The sequence below is a fragment of the Ranitomeya variabilis genome, chromosome 1, assembly GCF_051348905.1.
Source record: "Ranitomeya variabilis isolate aRanVar5 chromosome 1, aRanVar5.hap1, whole genome shotgun sequence".
NCBI classification, from domain to species: domain Eukaryota; kingdom Metazoa; phylum Chordata; class Amphibia; order Anura; family Dendrobatidae; genus Ranitomeya; species Ranitomeya variabilis.
The window spans coordinates 19,946,574-19,963,757 of record NC_135232.1 but is presented as its reverse complement, the minus strand read 5'-3'; positions in this window follow the sequence as shown (position 1 = coordinate 19,963,757).

Below are 17,184 nucleotides of genomic sequence, written 5' to 3'. Positions count from 1 at the left end.
GCACGTGACAAATTAGTTACACCACGGAGAAGGGATCTGTGACAATCACTCCTCATTACTGGTAAGCATCACTCTTCATTACTGCCGAGCATCACTCCTCATTACTGCAGAGTGTCACTCTAAATGACTGCAGAATATCACTCCTCATTACTGCAGTGGATCACTCCTCATTAATAGAGAGCATAACTCATCATGACTGCAGAGTGTCACTCCTCACAGATTGTGTGTCCATGCAGTTATTTCATTATATATAAATACAGGGGCTATAAATAACACAAATTAAAAGAGAGTCTGATAAGTAAGGAACAGCACTAGAGATGATGCAATGTAAAAATGGGACAGCACTATACATAGCTAGAGAGGATGCTATATAATAAGTGACAGGACTATACACGGCTAGAGATCATGCAATATAATAAGGGACAGCACTATACATAGCTATAGAGAATGCAATATAATAAGGGACAGTGAAAAAAGCAAGAGAAAAGATATGCACACTACTGGGATCAACCTTAAATAGTACATTTTATTAAACGTGGTAATACAAAAAGGCAAAGCAAGACATACAATTAAAATCATTTAAAACACCAATATGGCTAAATGGGTCACTTGAAAGTCTCCCCAAGACAATGAGAAAAACAAGTAATACAAAACTTGTACAGGGCAAAAAAATAATGATAGTAGGTGTACACGTGAATTCCTCGGTCAGGTAAAAATTAACACCTTGATTTGCTGCCAACTTACCCAATGGATACCATAAGAGAGTACATCCTATACTACAATAACCCACATATCCCAATCAGATACACAGAAGCTGAATATAAATATAAAGTAACTCATCCAATATAACATGGAGCATGCACATCTGAAAGGTCAAAGGTTAAATCAAACACCTATATGCTACCAACCAAATAATCAGGTGCCTTGTAGCCATCATATTACATAGCAAACATGTGCATGCGATCGCCATATCCCAATCAAGGAATCTGAGCCTGGTATCCTAACACATGAAAAAATAAGACCATGAGAGGGTATATCAAGATGGTCCGTTTGCAAATACAATAGTGGGTTACCATGTCCTGTCCCTTGGGAGACCAAAGCCCCACGCGTATCGACGCTATTAAAGCGTCTTCATCAGGGGAAATATGAGACCTCAGCTAGAGAGGATACAAGGTAATAAGGGACAACACTATAGGCAGCTAGAGAGGATGTAAGGTAACAAGGGACAAAACTATAACAGCTAGAGAAGATGCAATATAATAAGGGACAGAACTATACACAGCTAGTGATGATGCTATATAATAAGGGACAGCACTATACACAGATAGAGAGGATGCAATATAATAAGGGACAGCACTATAGACAGCTAGAGAGGATGTAAGGTAACAAGGGACAAAACTATAACAGCTAGAGAGGATGTAAGGTAACAAGGGACAAAACTATAACAGCTAGAGAAGATGCAATATAATAAGGGACAGAACTATACACAGCTAGTGATGATGCTATATAATAAGGGACAGCACTATACACAAATAGAGAGGATGCAATATAATAAGGGACAGCTCTATAACAGCTAGAGAGGATGCAATATAATAAGGGACAACACTATAGATAGCTAGAGAGGATGTAAGGTAACAAGGGACAAAACTATAACAGCTAGAGAAGATGCAATATAATAAGGGACAGCACTATACACGGCTAGAGAGAATGCAATATAATAAGGGACAGCACTATACACATCTAGAGAAGATGCAATATAATAAGTGACAGCACTATGCACAGCTAGAGAGGATGCAGTATAATAAGGGACAGCACTATACACAGCTAGAGAGGATGCAATCTAATAAGGGACAGCACTATATACAGCTAAAGAAGAAGCAATAAAATAAGGGACAGCACTGTACACAGCTAGATAGGATGAAATATGATAAGAGACAGCACTATACACAGCTATAGAGAATGCAATATAATATGGGACTGAACCACACACAGCTACAGAGGATGCAATATACTAAAGAACAGCACTATACACAGCTAGAGATGATGCAATATAATAAGGGTCAGCACTATATACAGCTAGAGAGGATGCAATATAATAAGGGACAGCACTATGCATAGGTAGAGAGGATGCTGATTAATAGGCAAGTGCGTACACAGGAATCATGGGATAGCACAAGTTCTAATTGGGCTCTTCCACAATAACAAAAAATAGTATTGATGAGTCACAAAAGAGCAAATCTACCAACCTTTACAAACTAGATTTCCTAATTCTGGAGCCCTAGATTCCCCTTTCATTGCACCCATGTAGTATGATGCCTACAGAAGTTTCCCACAAGCACAGTATGAAACCCCCACAGTGAATTCCCCTAAAGTACCTTCCACATGCCAGTATGATTACCCACCTGTATCCCACTTAACCCTCAACTGCCCCAGCAAAGTATATTGACCCCAACACAGTATAATCCCCAACTGTGACCCCCTCACAGCCCTCCATGCAGTATAATGAGCCTACATACAGTATAATGGCCCCACACCTCTCCACACTGAATAAAGGCCCACACAGCCCTCCAAACAGTATAATGCCCCTCACACAAACCTACACACTGTGTAATTTCTTGCATACAGTATATTGATCCTTACATAACCATCCATAAAGTATAAAGGCTCTCAGATAGCCCCCAAATAATATAATGGTCTCACATTGCCCTCCAAATATTTTAATAGCTCCCACAAAGCCCTCTATATAGTATAATGGGCAGCATAGTCCTACATACTGTATACTTTACATAATAATTAGTGATGAGCGAGTGTACTCATTGCTCGGGTGTTCCCGAGCACGCTCGGGTGACCTCCGAGTATTTATGACTGCTCGGAGATTTAGTTTTCATCGTGGCAGCTGAATGATTTACAGCTACTAACCTGCTTGATTACATGTGGGGATTCCCTAGCAACCAGGCAACCCCCACATGTACTCAGCCTGGCTAGTAGCTGTAAATCATTCAGCTGCCGCAATGAAAACAAAATCTCCGAGAAGTCATAAATACTCGGAGGTCACCCGAGCGTGCTTGGGAAAACCCGAGCAACGAGTACACTTGCTCATCACTAATAATAATCCTCCATACAGTACACTGCTCTCCTCTTAGTCCTCCATACAGTATAACACACTCCATAGTCCTCCATACAGTATATTGTACTCCCTATAGTCCTCCATATAGCATAATGCACTTCCCATAGTCCTCCATACAGAATATTGCACCCCCATAGCCCTCCATACAGTATAATGCACTCTCCATCATCCTCCATACAGTATAATGCACTCCTCATAGTCCTCCATATAGTATAATTCACCCCATAGTACTCCGTACAGTATAATACACTTCCCATAGTCCTCCATATAGTATAATGCATTCCCACTTGTCCTCCATAAAGTATAATGTGCTCCCCATATAGTATAATGCACACCCCATAGTCTTCCATACATTATGATACACTCCCCATAGTTCTCCATATAGTGTAATGCACCCAGTGTTCCATATAGTATAATGCACTCACCATATTCCTCCATATAGTATAATGCACAATCTACAGTCTTCATGGTACATTGCACTCTGCATAGCCCACCATACAATATAATGCACTCTCCATAGCCTTCTATACAGTATAATGGATTCTATATATTACATACAGTATACTGCATTCTCCATAGTCCTCTATACAGTATAATGCACTTCACATAGTGCTCCATACAGTATACTGCACTCCTCATAGCCCTCCAGAAAGTATACTACACTACCCATAGTCCTCAATATAGTATATTGCACTTCTCATAGTCCTCCATATAGTATACTGCACTTCTCATAGTCCTCCATACAGTATACTGCACTTCTCATAGTCCTCCATACAGTATACTGCAATCCTCATAGTCCTCCATACAGGATAATGAACTCCTCATATTCCTCCATACAGTATAATGCATTCCTCATAGTCCTCTATATAGTATAATACACTCCCCATAGTCCATATTGTATAATGCACTCTCCATAGTTCTTCATACAGTATAATGCACTCCTCATAGTCCTCCATACAGTATAGTGCACTTCTCATATTCCTCCATACAGTGTAATGCACTCCTCATAGTCCATCCAGTATAGTTTATTCCCCATAGTCCTTTATACAGAATTATGAAGGCGGCAAAGGGGGGCTTGGTGCCAACGGAGGGGACTCACATAGCAGACATGTGGCCTGCCGTCATTAGCAGTGTGCCACTGATAACCCAGGTGACTATGCAATATACTGTATATATTGTGACATAGTTACTGGTAAAGTGCTGGAAGAGAGACATGTTTCACTGCGCCTAATGGCTCAGAGTTTTTCCTCCAGCACATTAAGAGTTGTGAGGGTTTAGCTGAGTTGCATAAATGTGCTGGTTTTTATATGGACATCCATAGAGTGGATGGGACGATGTCCACCTTATCTTCACCCGCAGAGCCGGCACCACCATGTGCTGACAAGACCTGAGTGGTGTTAAAGTCACGTGGTCAGTCACACGGGGGAGGAGTCACATGGTCTGGGGCTTAAGTAGCTGGTTCCAAAGGCAGCAGTGTTCAGTGTCTGGAGAGGAGCTCTCCAGGAAGTGTTTTTGTGCCCGTGTTGTTTGTTAAAGGACCTGAACTATGGACATTGCTAACCCTAAGAGGGCGGATCCCCACAAGGAGAAGGACTGTGTTTTGTTTTGCCCAGAGGGCCGTGTTTATTTTTTCCCAGCTTGGTTCATGCTGTCATTAATAAATAAAGCACAATCTTAAAGAGACAGTGTTCCGTTTGTACCTCTGTGTCCAGCCGAGTGAGCTGATATACCACTATATATAAGTGCGGCACCCCAGGGTCCTGGTCATCACAGTAATGTCGCTTTCCTCCCGGGGAGAGTGATGTTACGTTTGGAGGAAAGAAAGATAACTGCATCCAGGTATCACAAACATGCAACACATTTCACACTCCAGGCCACCAGGGGGAGCTTCTGCTCCTATTTATTAGGTCACTCCCCATATATATATAACTGGTAGTCTGTAGGGAAAGTTAGTTGGCTGCTGGCTGTGCTCAGCTCAGTTAGTTCCAGACCGGAGTCTAAGGAGGACAGAAGGTTAACAGAGCTGTGCATGCCCTCAGAGCTGCAGCTCCCAGAAAGAGACATTGAAAGGCAGAATTGTATTGCAGCGAGCGTGAAGGAAGTCGAAGCAAAGGAGAGGATACCAGAAGGGGACCAGCCCCGCTCAAGCTGTCTCCTTCTGAGGTGCAACATCCCGGTAGCCGGAACACCGAGGTCTTAAGGACCTCTACGCCTTATTTTAGAGACCGGCAGGACAGCTAATTACAGGTTACCTGTCCGCACCTACACCCAGGAGGCACGGTGACACCCCACAGAGCCGGGTTATCTAAGAGACCCTATAAACAGGCTCAAGTCACAGTCATACAGGTATTATCCTATCCTATATGGGGGGACAGAGAGAGCGAAACATCGCATCTGTGAGACCCTTATGTGAAGCCATAGGCAGTAAGGGACTACACCACCGCAGCGCAAGGGAAGGCTACTGATTTCCACCTGGACAAGGGGACTCTGGACTTGCCTCCAAACCGGCCGGACTCTGCCTGCCCTGTGATCTGGTGCCCTGAACTGTGGATGCTGAAGTCTGTAAAAGGTAAAGAGACTACAACCTGTGTCCTCGTTCTTCACTGCGCCTCTCACCATCCACCATCTACACACCGGGAAGCCCTGGGGACATACTTCACCTGTGGGAAGGTATACCATCTAGCTGCCATAACATCACCCCAGCGGACCCCTTAAAGCAGCGTCGGTCACCCTGACCGAATACCACAGGTGGCGTCACGAACATAGACTCTATCCCTTTAAAGACCTTTCCCCTTTTACACTGACATCCCAGGGCCATGGACCGGGTCAGCCACCGTGACATCCCCCAGTGAACATTGGACCCGGTACCGAGTACCCCACTGCCCTGATGGGGCGATCCATATATATATATATTTATACACACAGTACGGTATATCTGTATCTTTGTCCCTATAAAGGGGAAATGGCCCAGACATGCTTTGCACAGGTGACCCCAGCTATCAACATTATACCCCTTCCTGTGTGGCCCCCCATATCACAGACAATCCCCAATCCTACAGGACACTGCAGCACAGTATGGTGATGGTGCAGTATTGTGTATTATGCTCCATATCAAGTTTCTGTAATATGGAGGGTTTGTTACAATTTCATCCCTTCTAAATGTATTAATGAAGGAAAATGCATCAGAATTGAGTCATTAAAAAGAATTGTAACAAACCATCAGATGTGAAGGGTTAGGTCAGGATTGGATTGGATCTCTTCCTTTGGATATGAACAATTGATGTTTCCATTTAACAACAACAACCAGAGATCTTACAAATGGTAATAAAGCTAAAAGAGAACGATTCCAAACTTCTTGTCACATTGAGTTTGAACCTTATTTCCATGTAACCAGTTGTCAGGATTTATTATCAGCACCCTATACGTGGACGGCGTCACGTCCCCCACAGCTGGGTTTTTTATCACCCTGCACCGCTCTTATTGCTGCTGGTCAGGAACGATGATTTCCCAAAAGTATCACTCAAAACATTTACAGCCGTTCAGTGACCGGAGACACGGAATAAATACTGACAGCCCCCGACAAACACAATCTGGACCTGTGTAATATCTGCCCTGCCAGGGACCCGAGAAATGGACCAGAGGGTGATGGCAGAATATAACGCGACCCTCCCTCAGTAGGTCCACCCTAGGAATCAATTCTACAGCCAGCGGACAGAAAGCAACATGGACATGTTACATAGGACTGCAGTTGACATCTCCTACATTATCTGTACTCAGAGAGTTATCACTGTGTTATCTGTGGTGTTACATAGGACTGCAGGTGCCATCTACTACATTATCTCTACACAGAGAGTTATCACCCCTTGAAAAAGGCATTACCGCCGAAACGCGTGTCGAGGAGGACGCTCCTGGACTTACTCCTGGCTGTTATTCAGGTAATAGCATCAGTTGATGCACTCTGATAAACATTTTTGATCAGTATAGGAGTTTACTATGGGATTAGATATGGCCATATGGGGAAGATGTGCAGCGCCCCAGAGTCCTGGTCGTTGCAGTAATGTCGCTCTGCCGCTAAGGGGGGTGATGTTGAGTCTGATTGCACTAAGGGAGTTCACCTGACCAGGTATCACACACTACACTTCACACTCCGGCCACCAGGGGGGGTGGTTCTATCTAGTAGGCCACTCCTCACACTCTGGTAAAACTGGGGGTTGGACAACAAGACAAGGAGAAGTAACTGGGAAGAGCTAGAGAGAGGACATGTCAGGGATGGGATCCTGGCAGACTCCTAAGAGAACAACGCAACAAGTGAGCAACGGGAATACAGCAAAGAGGCAATAGGACCAGAAGGAGTCGTGCTGTAAGATCGAGGCAACATCCTTCTGAGGCGCAAACAGTCGGTGGCCGGAACGCCGAGAAAGTAAGAGACTTTAAGCATTACTTCAAACCACGGCAGGGCAGCCAATTATAGGTTGGCTGTCTCACTTAAACACCTAAGCAGACAACGGAGGCAGCTGTGGGAGAGGGGCGACTCTAGAGTCCCGGAAGAACTCCAGGCCTACGCCGTCATACGGGTGCGTCCTGCCATATCATCTGGGGGACGGAGAGAGAATGAACATCAGAGGCAGACAGAATCAGTTGTGAGGACTATCCCGGGGTGCTCAGCAGGGAAGGACTACAACACACAGGCGCTAGAAGGTGGACACTGATTCTCACCTGTCAAGGGAACTCCTAATGTGCCTTTGGACTGGCCGGTCTCAGACAGCCCGATTAACAGTGCTCTGGATTGGCTAACTCAAAGCCTTCAGTAAAGAGGTAAAGAGACTGCAACCTGGTGTCCTCGTTATTTACTGCGACCTGCACCGCACCACCACAACATCATCACCACCCACACCTTTCATTGGGCGCCCCTCAGCAGGGTCACGGACCGGGTCTAGCCACCGTGACAATCCCAGGATAGAGACTCAGAGGCCCGGTATCGGGTACCCCTCGGCCCTGCGGCGGTGGGGGCGCTACAACTTGGCGTCACGAACAGGAGCTACTTAAGCCTGAAGAATCAGGTCATGTGTGCCTTGGAACTGTTATTTATTGTGCTTGGACTGTGACTTATTGCAAAGACTGTGCATTGTTATTGCGCCAAGAGTTTCCGCCACAATTCGCCATCGCCGCGCACGGAGGGAGGAGCCTTAGCTTCGTGGGCGGAACCGGTCAAAAAGAAGCGCGGAACGAGAAAGCGCGGTAAAGTGCCAACCCCGGAAGAGGAACTCCGACCTCCAGCAGGTTAGTGGGAGGAAGGGACAGCCATGTCTGAGTCAGGGGAAGCGGAGGCGGCGGTCGCAGCCGTGAACGCAGAGGCAGCTCCGGTCCCCGTAGCGGACGTAGCCACGGCCCTAATACCACCACTGGTGGCCGCGGAGCCCGCTGCCCCCATCAGCCAGTCGGACACTGCCGCTACCACAAAGGCCATAATGCCCTTCTCTATGCCGTACCTGCCCGAAGCGGCCTGGCTCCCGCGATACTCTGGGGAGTCGCATACATTCACTGACTTTAAAGAAGGGATCTGCAGCCTGCTCGAGTTCTATCCCCTGACGGAGCCTCAGAAGGTTCATATGATAATCGGCCAACTCTTCGGGTCGGCTCTGAGAGAAGTGAAGTCCTGGCCCGCCGCGGATAAGGGAACTGCACAGCAGGTTTTTGCAAAGCTTAAAGCCACCTTCGATACCCGCACTGCTACAGAAATTAAACTGACTTTCTATGGATGCAAACAGAGACCGCAGGATAGCTTACGGGACTATGCCCTTAATCTCCAGGAGGCACTGTGGGCCATTAAGCAGAGTGACCCCGACAACATGCAGGATGAGGATAAACTCCTGAAAGAGCGGTTCATTGAGGGGCTCCTGTGCAGTCACCAAAGGGGCCAATTACACTTCCTGGCCATGCAAAATCCAGACTTGACTTTTGCGCAATTCAAGGATATAGCTATCCAGGCGTTGCAGGAGCGACAGCCCAGCCGTGCAGCGCCTCCCAGGCGTCCCGCTCTCACATACCACCAGGAGATGGCGTCAGATGCCCCAGTCGCCGCCGAGGCCGATGCCCAGAGCCTAGAGGACGACTGCCCTGCAGGACTCCGCCTCCAGATGCAGGAGCTGACCAAGAGCGTTGCTGCCCTGGCCCGGACGGTGCAGTCCCTACAGGAGGCCCCCAAGGAGAAGATCCAGCTGGCCTCCAGACCAGAGGATGTCCCTTGGATGCGACAGGAGGACTCCGCCGACCAGAGGCCGGGACGACGATCGCTTCCATCGGGACGGACGACCCATCTGCCGCCGCTGTCATCAGGTGGGCCACCTTGCAAGGTACTGTCCTTTAAACGAGCAACCCCTGGGGCAAAGGGCCAACCCCCAGGAGTAGGACGGTCAGGCCCGCAGCATTGGAGAGCCAAATACATTGGAGGGCGACCAGTTCTTCCTGTAGTGGTTGACGGTATCCCCATGAACGCTTTGCTGGACACCGGTTCTCAGGTGACGACTATGCCTTACGTGCTTTATAAACGGTATTGGGAGGACACGATATTACTCGTGGCACCGATGACGATTTCACCATAATAGCCAGTAATGGTCAGCCGTTGCCACAAGTGGGGTATAAAGAGGTCACCATCAAGGTGGGGCGGGTGGAATTGAAAGCCCAAGGGATTGTGATTGTTGATATTGATCGCCGAGAATGTAATCCCATGATGACTATCGGTACTAATGTTATAGAAAATTGTCTTGCAGAAGTTATTGTTTTGTTGCAACAGGTAGCAGAAACCGCTGGCCACAGTGAACAACGCGCCCTGCAAAAAGAAATCAGAGCTCTGATGCAGAGACAGCAGGTAGAGCTGACTGGTGGTGAGATTGGTCGTGTCACTGTGAGTGATTCAAACCCCATCGCGATACCCCCCAGGAGTGAGATGTTAATATGGTGTCGGGCAGCCATAGGCCTCAGGGGTAAGGACTACCAGGCCTTGGTAGAACCCGTATATTCAGACAATAGGCCTACCATCCTGACAGTCTGGGGGGTGGTCGACGTCCGCCAGGGGAGGGTGCCCGTACCTGTCCTCAATTGTGGGGAGGAAGAGGTTCACCTCACCAAGTATGCCATGCTCGCCAAACTGTTCGCTGTCAATAATAGTGTGATACAGACACCTGAACCTTTGGTCCCGTCAAACGTGGCGGAGGACAACGGTTCTGCAGGGCACTCGAAAGATTGGTGTCGGGAATTGCATGTGGGCACTGACTCTACCCCATCCCATCAGAAACAGGGGGCCTACAGGGTGGTTCACGAGTACGAGCAGGTATTCAGCAAACACCCCTTAGATTTTGGACAGGTGAAAGGGATCCAACATCACATCCCCACGGGAGATCACCGACCCATAAAAGAGAGATATCGCCCTGTACCCCCAGCTCATTACCAGTGTGCCAAGGACATGTTGCGAGAAATGAAGGAGGCTGGGGTGGTGAGAGACCGTTGTAGCCCCTGGGCAGCCCCATTAGTCCTTGTTAAAAAGAAGGATGGTACAATGAGGATGTGTGTTGATTACAGGCAGTTGAATCGCATTACACATAAGGACGCATACCCACTGCCCAGGATAGAGGAGTCTCTGGCTGCCTTAAAATCTGCTAACTACTTCTCTATCTTAGATCTCACTAGTGGGTACTGGCAAGTTCCCATGGCAGAGGTGGACAAAGAGAAGACAGCCTTCACGACACCGATGGGTCTCTGCGAATTTAACTACATGCCCTTCGGATTGTGCAATGCCCCGGGGACGTTCCAGAGCATGATGGAGTGCTGCCTGGGGCACAAGAACTTTGAAACCGTACTGCTGTATTTGGATGATGTCATTGTCTTCCCTAAGACCTACGAAGACCATCTGAAGCACCTGGCTGAGGTGTTTGAAGCCCTGTCCAACTTTGGCTTAAAGGTGAAACCGTCCAAATGTCATCTGCTGAAACCCAAAGTGCAGTACCTGGGCCATGTGGTGAGCGCCGAAGGAGTGGCCCCAGACCCCGACAAGGTCACGGTGATCCAGAACTGGCCAAAGCCCAGCAATCTCCACGAAGTCCGGCAGTTCCTCGGGCTGGTAGGCTATTACTGGAGGTTCATTAAGGACTTCACCAAGAAGGCCGCGCCCTTGCAAAACCTGTTGGTGGGCCAATCAAAGAAGACCAAGGGGAGGAACACCCCATTTGATTGGAACGAGGGGCTGGAGGGATCCTTTACTTGCTTAAAGTCGGCACTGACGGGAGAAGAGGTACTGGCCTACCCCGAATATGACCAACCGTTTGTGCTGTACACGGATGCCAGCAATGTAGGATTGGGAGCCGTGCTGTCCCAGGTCCAGAAAGGCAAGGAGAGGGTAATCGCTTACGCCAGCAGGAAACTTCGTCCCACGGAAAGGAACCCTGACAACTACAGTTCCTTTAAGCTGGAATTCCTTGCCATCATCTGGGCAGTGACAGAGAGGTTCAAACACTACCTGGCATCAGCGAAATTCACCGTCTTCACGGATAACAATCCGCTAACGCATCTGGATACCGCCAAACTCGGGGCCTTGGAAGAGCGGTGGATGGCCCAGCTGTCCAACTACGACTTCACCATCAAGTACCGGGCAGGACGCAAGAATGCAAATGCCGATGCCTTGTCTCGAATGCCCAATTTGCCAGAAACGGGGGAAGACCCAGAGGCACTTGAAGAGGTGGAGCTGCCTGCATTCCATCGCCCCAAAGCCACTCAGAACTCCCATCATGTGAAGAACAGGCACAAGAACCAACCGGATGCCACGCTGAATCCCCTGCCCCATCACGGATGGGCGGAAACCCAGAATGGTGACCCCGCGGTCCGTCGGGTGAAAGAGCTCTTGACGCAGGCAGGGTTGCATCCCGGCCCAGATGATCCACAGGAGACCCAACAGCTGTGGAAGGGGAGAAGCAAACTGTTTATCCATGATGGCAAGCTGTGCCGGAGAAGCATCGACCCACGTACTCACGAATTGGTATGGCAGATAGTAGTGCCAAGGCGAGATGCGCCCATGGTTCTGGGAGCCTACCACGATGGAGCCGGACACTTCGGATGGAAGAAGCTGGAGAGGCTACTCCGAGGGAGGTTCTATTGGATTGGCATGAAGAGAGCCATTGAGAAGTGGTGTCGAGAGTGCGGTCCATGTAGCCTACGCAGGAGGGACCGTGGCAGCCAACGGGCTCCCTTGCAGCCTATCATCACCAGGCGGCCGCTCGAACTGGTCGCGCTGGACCATGTGAAGCTGACACCTAGCCGGTCAGGCTAAGTCTACGCTCTTACCATCGTGGATCACTACTCCAGATTTTTGGTGGTTGTGCCTGTCAAGGATCTAACGGCCAGGACGGCCGCCAAGGCTTTCCAGCAGTACTTTTGTAGGCCCCATGGCTACCCGGAGAAGGTACTGACCGATCAGGGACCAGCATTCGAAGCGGAAGTGTTCCAAGAGTTCTGCCAACTGTACGGGTGTAAGAAGATCAGAACCACACCGTACCATCCCCAAACCAATGGGATGTGCGAAAAGATGAACCAGGTGGTGATCGACTTACTAAAGACCTTGCCCATAGAGGAACGAAGCCTGTGGCCAACAAAGTTGCCTGACTTGGTGGACATATATAATCACATCCCAGTAAATTCCACCAACTGCACTCCAGCGTACCTGATGCGAGGAAGGTCTAGCAAGTTACCCGTTGATCTGGACATGGGGGTCCTAACCCCCGAAGATACAACGCCGGATGCCGATTGGGATACCGAGAGGCGGCAAAGGTACCGCAAGGTACAAGAATGCGTGGAAAGAAGCCTTGCTCAGGCCAGGCAAAAACAGGAAAGGGACTACAACCAGCATGCCCCTGCAATTGCTTTGCCACCTGGTGAGCACGTACTCAAACGAAAGAGGAGGCTACACAAACTCGACGACCAATGGGAAGCGGAACCGTATACCGTCCTGCCATCTGATTTTGACAACACGAAGGTTTGCCTCATCAGCAAGGATGGAGGGGAGACCTCGACGGTGATATCCAGGGACCACCTTAAAGCCTGCCCTGATAAGCTGAGAGCGAGGGAAATGGATCCAGGAACCTCCCCACCTGTAGAAAAGGAGAAGATGATCCACACTGTCCTTGATGACTTTCCCCAGTCCTGAACTCAGATAAATCAGGCCATCATGGTACCTGTTCTAACGTTCCACCAGCCGAACCCACCAGAACCAATGGTGGTACCAGATCATCCGGCCCCGCAGCCTCAACAAGCCCTACCTGAAGATGCCGTGCCGACCGTTGAACTGGCAAATCCTCCCTCTGCTATCAGCGAGCCTCCCGTACCCACTGTTGCTGGCAGCAGCCCTGAGAGCTCCAGCCTGCCAGTGCTACCCAGACTCACTAGAAGTGTAGCTAGAAGGCAGTGCACTACACCAGCGGTAGCAAGCATAGTGGGCCCTGTTAGGCCAGTAGCAACCCCTGCACTGCGAAGGTCTACGCGCAGCACTCAGAATCAAACTCCCCTCCGCTACAAAACTTGGAGGTATTAGTGAGGGCTGCTACTTAGTTAACAATTGTTTGTGTGTATATCTTTTGTTGCAGGTTTTAAAATGGACAACGGAGTAATGTACAGTGAATTACTCCAAAAACTTCTAAAAGGGGACCCCTTTGTTTACCCGGGGTCCCCGCTGTTTCAACCACTTAACTGAGAGTCATAAACTGTGCATGACCTAACTTTTGCAATGTTCAAGAGTCCTCACCTCCCATAAAGGGAAGCACTGTTATGTTTAATTGTTTATGATGTTTCAAAATTTTGTGTGTTTTCTGTTAACATGTATTGTTGTTCTTATTTTCCCAGTCCGGGAGTACTGGATTTAACCGGGGGGGAGTGCAGCGCCCCAGAGTCCTGGTCGTTGCAGTAACGTCGCTCTGCCGCTAAGGGGAGTGATGTTGCGTCTGATTGCACTAAGGGAGTTCACCTGACCAGGTATCACACACTACACTTCACACTCCGGCCACCAGGGGGGGTGGTTCTATCTAGTAGGCCACTCCTCACACTCTGGTAAAACTGGGGGTTGGACAACAAGACAAGGAGAAGTAACTGGGAAGAGCTAGAGAGAGGACATGTCAGGGATGGGATCCTGGCAGGCTCCTAAGAGAACAACGCAACAAGTGAGCAACGGCAATACAGCAAAGAGGTAATAGGACCAGAAGGAGTCATGCTGAAAGATCGAGGCAACATCCTTCTGAGGCGCAAACAGTCGGTGGCCGGAACGCCGAGAAAGTAAGAGACTTTAAGCATTACTTCAAACCACGGCAGGACAGCCAATTATAGGTTGGCTGTCTCACTTAAACACCTAAGCAGACAATGGAGGCAGCTGTGGGAGAGGGGCGACGCTAGAGTCCCGGAAGAACTCCAGGCCTACCCCGTCATATGGGTGCGTCCTGCCATATCATCTGGGGGACGGAGAGAGAACGAACATCAGAGGCAGACAGAATCAGTTGTGAGGACTAGGGTTGAGCGAAACGGGTCGGCCATTTTCAGAAGTCGCCGACTTTTGGCAAAGTCGGGTTTCATGAAACCCGACCCGACCCCTGTGTGGGGTCGGCCATGAGGTGGGCGATCTTCTGAATCTGGTATCGGAATTCTGATACCGAGTTCCGATATGTTTGCGATATCGGAAATCGGTATCGGAATCCACATTTAAGTGTAAAATAAAGAATTAAAATAAAAAATATTGATATACTCACCTCTCCGGAGGCCCCTGGACATCGCCGCTGGTAACTGGCAGCCTTCTTTGCTTAAAATGAGCGCGTTCAGGGCCTTCCATGACGTCACGGCTTCTGATTGGTCGCGGCTGCCCATGTGACCGCCACGCGACCAATCACAAGCCGTGACGTAATTCTCAGGTCCTAAATTCCTAATTCTAGGAATTTAGGACCTGAGAATTACGTCACAGCTTGTGATTGGTCGCGTGGCGGTCACATGGGTGGCCGCGACCAATCACAAGCCGGGACGTCATCTAAGGCCCTGAACGCGCTCATTCTTAAGAAGGAAGGCTGCCGGAAAGAAGCAGGGCACGTCCGAGGGTGAGTATATACCTAATAGGAATATACTCACCCTCGGCTTTTTTCCGGCAGCTGGAACTGCTGGAACAATGACTGCAGAAAGCAGATTAGAACAGGTGTTTTCCATAATTAGATCACTGCAGAAAGATGTGGAAGGTCTGCATAAGAAGTTTGGAAGCTTTGAACACAATCAACAAGTGTTTGGACAAACTTTGCAGGACTTGAGCAACCGCATGGCAGCCCAGGAAAACAAACTTGCTGGCATAGAGTCCCAGTATGGATGGGCTTTTCAGGACATTAGCAAGCAAATAGCTGCACAAGTGATTTTACCCTCTGGGCAACCGCTACCGGCTAGCCCATCTAAGTTGCCCCCATTCAGATTTAATGGTGATCGTGACAAATTTCGTGGCTTTGTGAATCAAAGTATGCTATATTTTGATGTGCATGCTGACCGTTTTCCTACTGATAGATCCAAAGTATTGTGTGTAATAATGCTACTGACCTCACGAGCGCTCGCCTGGGCGAATCCAATGATTGAGTCTCGTGACCCACGGTTAAATGACTTGGATGATTTCTTGGCTGCTATGGCATTAATGTTTGATGACCCTAATCGCCGTGCAACTGCTGAATCTGCTTTGTTGTCTTTACGCCAGGCTAAATGTTCTGTTATTGAGTATGCCACTGAATTCAGGAGATTGGCGGTAGATACCAATTGGGACAGTTATGCACAATTGCCTATTTTTAAAAGGGGTCTGTCTAGTATTGTAAAAGATGAACTAGCCCGCTCCGAGTCACCACAAGAGCTAGAGACATTTATACAGCATTGTGTGCGCATAGACATTCGCCTTACTGAGCGTAGGCAGGAGAAATTTGCTGCATATAACCGTGTTTCTAACTTTTCCCTTCCTTCCAAAGAGCCTGCAGGTAAAACCTCTCGGGAGGTGGAGGAGGTGCCCATGCAAATTGATTCCGTTCAGAGGCGCGAGATCAATGAGTGCCGGGAGCATCGCCTTCGTGAAAGTCTATGTTTCTACTGCGGCCAGTCTGACCACTTCTTGATCAATTGTCCTAAGTGTCCTAGACGGCCTAACAAGGTGCTAGCAGCAATAGGGGAGTATGACAACTGTGATGATGAATCTGACATCTCTGAATGTAGCCTGCCTTTAAACACTGTATTCCATTCACTTTCTATGACTTCACCCCCCAAGGAGCTGAAGGAAAAGAACTCTCACTGTTCTCTCCCTATTAAGATCCTGTGTTCAGGACAGTGGATTTCCAGTTCAGCTATGATTGACTCTGGTGCAGGTGGCAATTTCATGGATATCGCATTTGCCAAGGAACATGGTATTAAAATTCAGCAAAGAGCCTCTCCAATTACCATGGAAACAGTGGATGGGTCACCTTTAATCTCTGGGCCTGTGGATCAGGAGACCGTACCCCTTGAAATTTTGTTGGAGCCTAATCATCAGGAGCAACTTTCTTTCTTGCTAATTTCTTCTCCTCATTTTCCTGTGATTTTAGGCATTCCTTGGTTGCGTTCTCAGAACCCAATTATCAACTGGGAGACCAAGGAGATTATCCTCCCAACAAGGAGCAACTCAGCGTTAACAGAAGCTGTCCCTGAGTCCATGGCTACGGAACCACATGTACAGGTATTTTCTTTACCTCCAGCTTATAAAGAGTTCTCTGACATCTGTGACAAGAAGAATGCAGATCAGCTTCCTTCACACAGGCATTATGACTGTCCCATTGAGCTGCTTCCCGGGGCAGCCATTCCTTTTGGTAACGTATACCCTTTTGCGGCACCTGAGCTTCAAGCCTTAAAAGAGTATATTGATGAAAATCTGGCCAAAGGCTTCATACGTCCTTCTTCCTCACCAGCAGGGGCACCTATCTTTTTTGTAAAGAAGAAGGATGGGACCCTGAGACCCTGTGTTGACTATCGAGCACTCAATAAGGTAA